This window comes from Lactuca serriola, chromosome 4, assembly GCF_051521515.1.
Source record: "Lactuca serriola cultivar US96UC23 chromosome 4, Lser_US96UC23_V15, whole genome shotgun sequence".
In the NCBI taxonomy this organism is placed as follows: Eukaryota; Viridiplantae; Streptophyta; class Magnoliopsida; order Asterales; family Asteraceae; genus Lactuca; species Lactuca serriola.
This window is the reverse complement of record NC_136411.1, coordinates 218,799,995-218,808,745: the sequence shown is the minus strand read 5'-3', so window position 1 is coordinate 218,808,745 and position 8,751 is coordinate 218,799,995. Positions and strand designations below refer to the sequence as shown.

The 8,751-nt window shown below is 36.1% G+C and overlaps 1 pseudogene; it reads left to right on the top strand.

Moving 5' to 3' along the window:
* Nucleotides 1-7,340: 7,340 nt before the first annotated feature.
* LOC145103295 (bZIP transcription factor 44 pseudogene) lies at nucleotides 7,341-8,464 on the top strand (annotated as a pseudogene).
* The last annotated feature ends 287 nt before the right edge of the window (nucleotides 8,465-8,751 follow it).

The following is an 8,751-nucleotide window of genomic DNA, read 5'->3' as shown; positions in this document are numbered from 1 at the left end:
ACAACTTTCATTTAGAATCCGTCGGCTAATTCTCGACCGATCTCAAATTTAACAGTAAGAGGCGTTTAGACTGTTAAATGACCGCGAAGAATTCATAACTCCTTCATACGAACTCCGTTTTCGTCCATCTTTTTACCGTTGAGTTCATATTAATGAGATCTTCAACTCTCATTTAGGTCGCGTAAGCCAAAAACCGCTCGAACAAAAATTCGAGTTTCGGGCCGTGCACTGCTAAGCCGAATCTTAGAAAAATCATAACTTCCTCATACGAAGTCAGATTTGGGCGTTCTTTTTATCGACGTTCTTAGTTTAACATATGCTACAACTTTCGTTTAGATTGATAAGGCTAAATCTCACTCTATCGTAAATTCACTATTTACGCTTCCCGATGTCGTGCCGGTTTTGCCGTAAAACTTCGACGGGCCATAACTTCTTCGTTATAACTCGGATTTCGGCGTTCTTTATATGTACAGAAACCTTGAGACATATTCTACAACTTTATGTAGAGACATCGGGCTTATCTCATACTTTAATTTTGACGCTTATTTTTATTCTTTATTAATTATACACTTATAATTAAATAATAAACACATAAACACACATAATTCACATAATACTCAAATATTTCATCTTTATTTCTTCAAAAAGAGTTACAAGAGTTGACCTAGACTATTACATTGACAAAAATGCTTAGCCCTGAAACCCGGGCGTTACATTTTGTGTTTACTATTTTACTATGTGCATTGGATTTGATACTCAACATGGAGTCAACCCCGGAAATGTTTCCGCCTTCGGTTTTCGGGGTGTGACATTCGTGTTCTTTCATTTCATTTTTACTCTGATTTGATTCGCATTACTTGATTAACGATTCATCATTGGCTACTATAGAAGGTTCACTCAAAACTTCTCTAGAATCGCAAAACCCCTCACCACCCTGACTCAGAAGGGTGTAACCTTCAATTGGGAGGAGAAACAAGAAACTGCTTTCCAGACACTAAATCAAGCCCTATGCAGCGCCCCGATCTGGTCCCTCCCAGAAGGGACGAAAGATTTTGTCGTTTGCTGCGATGCGTCTAGACAAGGGCTAGGTTGCGTTCTTATGCATCGAGGAAAGGTCATATCCTATGCCTCGAGACAACTTAAGAACCACGAGGTCAACTATACCACACATGACCTCGAACAGGGAGCAGTGATTTTGGCTCTGAAGATCTGGAGGCATTACCTTTTATTGTATGAAATGTACAGTCTTTACAGACCATAATAGCCTCTAGCACATCTTCGTTAAAAAAAAGAACTTAACATGAGGAAACGGCGAAGGGTGGAACTACTCAACGATTACGAATGAGAGATTCACTATCATCCCGACAAAGCCAATGTAGTATCAGATGCCCTTAGTCAAAAAGAATACTTGAGCCGCCGAGTAAAGTCTCTAACTATGACTATCAATTCACACCTGTCAACATAGATCAAAGATGCTCAGTTGGAAGCCTTGAAACCCGAGAACATGGCAGGTGAAGCCTTAAGAGGAATGGATAAAAACAAAGAAGTTAAGGATGACAGAGTTTGTTACCTCATGAATCGAATCTGGACACCGAAGTTTGGTGGTTACAAAGACATTGTCATGAACGACGCACACAAAACTCGATACTACGTTCATCCCGGTTCAGATAAGATGTATATGGACCTTAAGAAACTTTATTGGTGGCCAAACATGAAAGTTGAAATTGCTACCTATGTGGGCAAGTGCCTGACTTGCGCCAAAGTCAAGGTAGAATACCAGAAACCTTTCAGGTTTACTACAACAACTATAAATACCCGAATGGAAGTGGGAGTAGATAACTATGGATTTCATAACCACGTTGCCCAAGACAATGGGTGGTCATGACACCATTTGGGTAATAGTCGACAGATTAACCAAGTCCGCGCACTTCCTGCAAATAAAAGAAACTGACATAATGGAGAAGTTAACAAGGACATACATTAAAGAGATAGTATGATTGCATGGTGTGCCAATATCCATTATCTCTGAGCGAGATAGTAGATTTACCTTGCGGTTTTGGCAATCAATGCAAAAGTCCTTAGGAACTAAACTTGACCTGAGTACATCGTACCATCCCCAGACTGATGGGCAAAGCGAGAGAACCATACAAACGTTGGAAGACATGTTGAGAGCTTGTGTGATAGATTTTGGTAAAGCTTGGGATACCCATTTACCACTCATCAAATTCTCATACAATAACAGCTATCACACTAGCATCAAAGTTGCTCCGTTTGAAGCCCTCTATGGCCGTAAGTGTAGATCCCCTATGTGCTTGGCTGAAGTGGGTGATACATAACTAGCAAAGAAACAAGTACCCGACAACACTCTAACCGGTCCCGAGATCATTCGAGAAACAACCTAAAAGATCGTCCAAATACAAGAACGACTGAAACCTTTTAGAGAAAGACAAAAGAGTTATGCGGACAAACGACGAAAACCCTTGGAATTTCAGGTTGGTGACGACGTCCTGTTAAACGTCTCACCCTGTAAAGGAATGATGTGTTTTGGTAAACTTGGAAAACGAAATCCAAGGTACATCAGACCATTCGAGATTCTTGCTAGAATCAGCCCGGTGGCTTACAAACTTAAAGTACCGCATGAAGTCAGTAACATACATCCCAGTTTTCACGTATCCAATCTAAAGAAGTGTCTGTCTGACGAGACTCTTGTAACCTCACTCGATGAAATCGAGATAAACAAGAGTCTACACTTCATAGAAGAACCGGTGGAAATCATGGATAGGGAAATAAAGAGAACAAAACAAAGTTGTATACCAATAGTGAAGGTTTGCTGGAATGCCAAGAGGGGATGAATGTAGTATCGAGTTTTGTTACCGCATGACGGTCGCCTGGGTTTTAACACTATTTTCGGGATTTGTTCCCCTATTTAATGGAAGTGAGGGATAAGGTTTTCACACCCTCAGCCTCCATCACCTTCCTTTCACCCTCGATAAACCCTAGCCTTGATATTGAACTGGTGAGCTATTTATGGTGATTTTAGCCCTTGAAGAAGAAGGAGATGGTGTGATTGCTAGTTAGAAGAGGGTATCACTCTAGATCTTTCATCTCCTGCATCTGGTGGTGTTTAGAAAGGTATAAAGCCTCCACCTTTTTGGTTCTCTCTCCATAGATCTAGGATTATTGCATTTCTTGGCTCATTTTTGAGTTTGGGTTTGTTAGATGAGATAAATTTTCCAATTCATACAAGTTGGGAATTTACTCTTCGGTTTGCCATAATCTATCCACTCATCGAGCCAAAAAAGAGTATCTTAACTAGAACCAAGCACCATTATTATGATATTTTTGTAGCTTAACCTATCTTTTTGAATATCATTTTTAACCCATAAATATCGTTCCATGCCCTCGTTATTACATTTTTTGATTGGTAATCATAAGATTTGCATCAAAGGTTATGTATACTTTTAATAACTTGAAACCATAAATACGAATGATTAGTTGATAACCGCTACTACCACTTGCTTATTAGGCCTATGTGTAGAGATCGTAGTGACCAACACCATGCTTTCTATTTTCTTTATATGCGATTACTTTATCCCAAGCCACCCAATGGATTTTTGAGTTCCTGTCTCCACTACCCTAGAATAATGTCCTACCTATCTTATAAGAGATTCCAAGAACCCTACAGGCGCTTTAAAAATAGAAAGCTAGTATGTAGGAAGAATGCAAAGCATCACCTTTAAAGATAGTTAGCCTACTCTAAACGATATTTTTTTAGATTTCAATAATGAAAAAATAGAATTGAACCAGTTGATTATTGGTTTTAGTTTTTTGATAAGTTTTATATTAGCTCCTACTGGGATGCTAGGTATTTGAAGGGTAGGGAGCCCGCTTCACAACCAAGAAGATTAACACATTTATAACTAGTGTCACTAACGGGGGCACCTATGCCAAAGACCTTGGACTTATGGAAGTATACTTTTATATCGAATGATACATGAAAACATAGAAGAATATGTGCAAGGTTGTTGATGCTGGATTAAGACGATTCCCTTATGAACAAGGAATTGTCGGCATAAAATAAGTGTGACATAATTATCCCATTATGTATGATCTTGATGCCAGTGTATACTCGTTTATCTCTTGTGGAATTTAAGGCCACGTTTAAGCCTTCCATTGCAACGACGAAGAAAATAGGAGATAGAGGATCACAATGACGAACACGTCTAGATATGTCAAACTCCATGGCAGGGGATCATTTACAATTATCGAGTCTCGAGAAGACGCTAGACACCCATTGATCTAATTCCTCCATTTGTGTCCACACCCTTTTGCATGAGATAGGAGTCGAGATACTCCTAGTTAATCGAATCAAAAGATTTATCAAAGTCAACTTTGATTAGAAACACTTTCTTTGTAATATGTTTAGCTCATGAATAATTGTTATTGATAATAAGAGGACTCAAGGATGTTACACGCTTCCATGTAAGTCAATTCAACATAATCAATTACCAATCCAAGAATAGATTTGAGCCAAGACGCAAGAGCCTAGATATTATCTTTTATAAGCACTCGGTCATTCTTATCAAGTGATAATCACAAATAAGGGTAGGGTCTTTAATCTTTGGGAGGAGAGTTATAAATGATGAGTTACACCTGCTAGCCAAAGTACCGTAAGTCTCCAAATGTTTAGCATAATCCATAAGATTATCCAAAATGCTTGCCCAAAAGTTGTTTAGGAATTTAAATGTGAATCCATCATGCTCAGGGGCATGATCACTCCCGCCAGCCCAAATCGCTTCTTTGATCTCCTCAACCAAGAGTGACGACTCAATGGACGTCACAACAGAGGAGATAGTGGGGCGGACGTTTGAATTTATCCGTTTCAACCTAGAAGTCCAAGTTTCATAAAATTTCTCCTAGAAGAATTGATAATTTTCACCTTTTATTTGAGAGACATCAGATATCCAACAACCATTTATCATTGAAATGTTTAATCGATTCATGATATTTTTATTGTTAAAATTAAAATACTCATAAAAGAATTTCAAGTCTAAGGTAACTAATCTCTCCATTTTATTTGAGCGTTTTGTTTCAAATCTAAGGTAGCCAATCTCTCCAATTCTAATATTTTATACATGATGCTATTAAAATCCTGTAATCCCGAATCGAGAAGAATCTTGGTTTCAATACAATGTCAAGTTTATGAACCTTTGATTTCAGAACATATACCTTCTAATTTTTTTAAAAGAAAAGTCAAATTCCTTTATTTTCTGATTGCTTTTTTAGGACACATAAGTTTAGTTGCCAAGTACCGATCGACAATACCATAACCTTTAAAATCATCATGTGTTGTGTTTACAGTCTCGTTGATGCCATCTTTTAATAGCCATAAGTTAAAGAATTTAAAATGGACCGGGGGGTTGGGGAAGTCAGCAACATAGGAGTTTAGTTGTCCGGACAATAGTCCGACAGTTCATGGGGTGAGCACTGACCACAGAAGATGGGTGAGATGAAAGCAAAGTAGAGCAAATGAGAAAACGATATAATTTACTGATTTTCGCTCAGAAGTATGTGTATTAATGTTCCTCCAAATGAAATTAAAATGAATTCTATTTCTCATCACTAGTTTTGTAATTTCCATCTTAATTATCAAAGAGTTATATTTTATTATGTTATTATTATTTTTATTCTAACAATAGCCTAAGCCAAAAATTCCTACCACTCAAGTTTGGCTTAATTCATTAGCATTTGATAATGAGATAATAACTTGAAAAGGTAACAGACTTTCAACTTTGTTCACATTTTGTCATTGATTTTTTTTCGTTCTTGATTTACCCCTTAATTATTTGAATTTGTTCACATTTTACCCTTATGACTGGTTACAATTGGTCATAAGGGTAAAATATGAACATTTCAAATAATTCATGGGTAAATCAAGCATAAAAAAGCTCAGTGACTAAATATATACTAGTTGAAAGTTTGTTACCCTTTCAAATCATTATCCATTATCGTAATCATCGCTTATTTTATTTTGATGTGTGTTGTGTTTGTAAGGAGTATTATAGAATAGAATGTGTGTCACAAAATCGTGTTGTAGTTTATTGCTTTAATCCTAGTCGACAAGATAAATTTTTTAGTAGAGTTTTTTTATTTACGTCTAAGTGAAATGCCAACCTACAAAGAAGAAATAATTAGTAGAGTTTCACAAAGGCAAAAAAACACATATACAAACAATAAAACGAAATATATATCGAAAATCAAAAGGAGCATGATGAGAAGGTACATATACAACCAACATACAAATAGAAAATATAAACACAAGTATTAAGTAGGAAGAAAAGTATTGACAAAATAAGTTGAAAGTAAAAACAGTGAAAACTAAGCAAAATGCACAAACAATGTAAATGCAACTAACACTTAGATTAATCATGTACTACTCCACGACCTTGGTCTTATGCATCCACACTCTCTAATCAATGTTTGAGTCCTTGTAAAGAGAGAAACCTCATTCAAATTCAACATTGCATTATCTTCACACTTTTTTATTATATGTTTTCTCTTCCTTGCATGATCTACAATGGTCGTCTCCACCCCGTGGATTGAAAACAGGCCTATGTCCTAAGTATATGTTTGAAACCACCACAATTTTTGTTTTTTCAATTTCTATATGATTAAAGTCGTTTCTATTGTATTTCAAAGTGTTATTTTTTGTACGTTACACAATAAAGATATATCACACGATTACTATAACATTCTTACTTTTGTGATCTTCATATTCAGCTTGTATTCATTTTTAATAACATGTAGAACCATGCATTTACACAATAATGACTTGAAAGAGCAACAAACTTCAATTTTATTCATAATTAGTCATTAAACTTTTTGGTACTTGATTTACTCTAAATTTACTCTTATGACCGGTTATAACCGATCATAAAGATAAAATATAAACAATTTCAAATAATTTAGGAGTAAACCAAACACGAAAAAAAAATTAATAACTTAATATAGACAAAATTGAAAGTCCATTATTTTCTCAACTTATTATCCCTTTGATAGTTTAATTTAAACTTTGTAAAACTGACCCCTGGTTATACCAATAACTAATTAGCCGATATGTTATTATTTCTTTGTTAAAATGATTATACAATATAAGGTTATTAAAAAAATGGTGAAAAATGAAGTTTAAAACATGCGATGGAGATGGAGCACTGCATTGATTTCATTAGCTTACCTGTAAAATTGTTTGTTTTTGCAACTCCAGCTGTTACTTGTTTTCTTGTGGAAATTTCTCTCCACCCTACGTCCCCAATCACACTTCCCTACCCTCCCATGGTATATTCCAAACGCTTTTTCATTATTTTAACCCAACACCCACCACCATTTTCATCTATATAATCATCCCTCTTCTTTCCTTCAAAAATCTCTTCCTTCCATCTCTCTTTCCCCTGGTGTTTCTTGATTCAAACATCTCTTGTCTTCTTTTTTTTCACGTTCAACATCGAATCTATAGATGTTAGAGATTGATGTCTCCTGTTCTTAGTGAAATTCTCAGGTCCGGCTTTACTATCAACTCCTCCCTCCGTCGCCGGACCCATCTCGTTCAATCTTTGTCCGTCGTCTTCCTCTACTGGTTCTACGTTTTTTCATGAACAACCCTTCAACCCTCCGCCTACATTAATACAGCTTCATATATACATATCTATATCTATATCTATCTTGCAAAACAAATAAACCGTATTCATATTACTCAAGTTTTTATTTTTTGGTTATTTTTGGTATGGCTTCTTCAAGTGGGAACTCGTCTCAGATCCAAAACTCAGGATCCGATGAGGATTTACTTCACCAAAGGAAGAGGAAGAGAATGCAATCAAACCGTGAATCTGCACGAAGATCGAGAATAAGGAAACAGAAACATGTTGATGATCTCACCGATCAAATCAACCAGATCAAGAAAGATAACGCCCAGATCCTCACCACCATTAACGTCACCACACAACAGTTTGTTCATGTGGAAGCCGACAACTCTGTGTTGAGAGCTCAGATGGGTGAGCTCAGCCAGCGGCTTGATTACCTTAACGAAATCATTAATCTCATGAACAACAACTACACAAACACTAATTGCACGAATGGTGCAAGTACAACTGGGCTGTTTGAGTTTGAAAATCACGATGATTTCATGAACAATCCATGGAACTTGATGTACCTCAACCAACAGCCAATCATGGCTGCTGAGATGTTACGGTACTAGTCATTAATGCATGCGGTACAATGTACTACTAGGGTTAGGTTTGATGGTGCTTTATTGGGTTGTACTTTTAGGTTTGATTGGTGGTGGTTGAGTTGGCACTTTTTAATATTAAAATCAAGGCTTGTATCTAGTGGAGAGTGGAGACGGAAGAAAAGGAATATATTGGCTTTCTCCTTTTTATATATTAAATAGTTTATGTTTTTTAAGTAACAATATTTTATTCTATATTAATATTATTATATATGTTGAGGCAATGATAAATACGTAGTTGTATTTTTCCAGGAATAAAATTTTGGCCACTGATGTTATGTCAAACTTTTCTCAGATTAGAAAAATACAAGTGGATTGCGTGAATGAATTGCACCGGTAGTTTTTTGTTTTATATAATTCAGTTGAGGTCAAGAAATCATCATTGATTAAGCAGTTCATGGTTGAAAGTATTCTTATTAAGTTATTATATATGAGACTTTTTCTTTTTGTCTTAAAGAATATGTATAGAG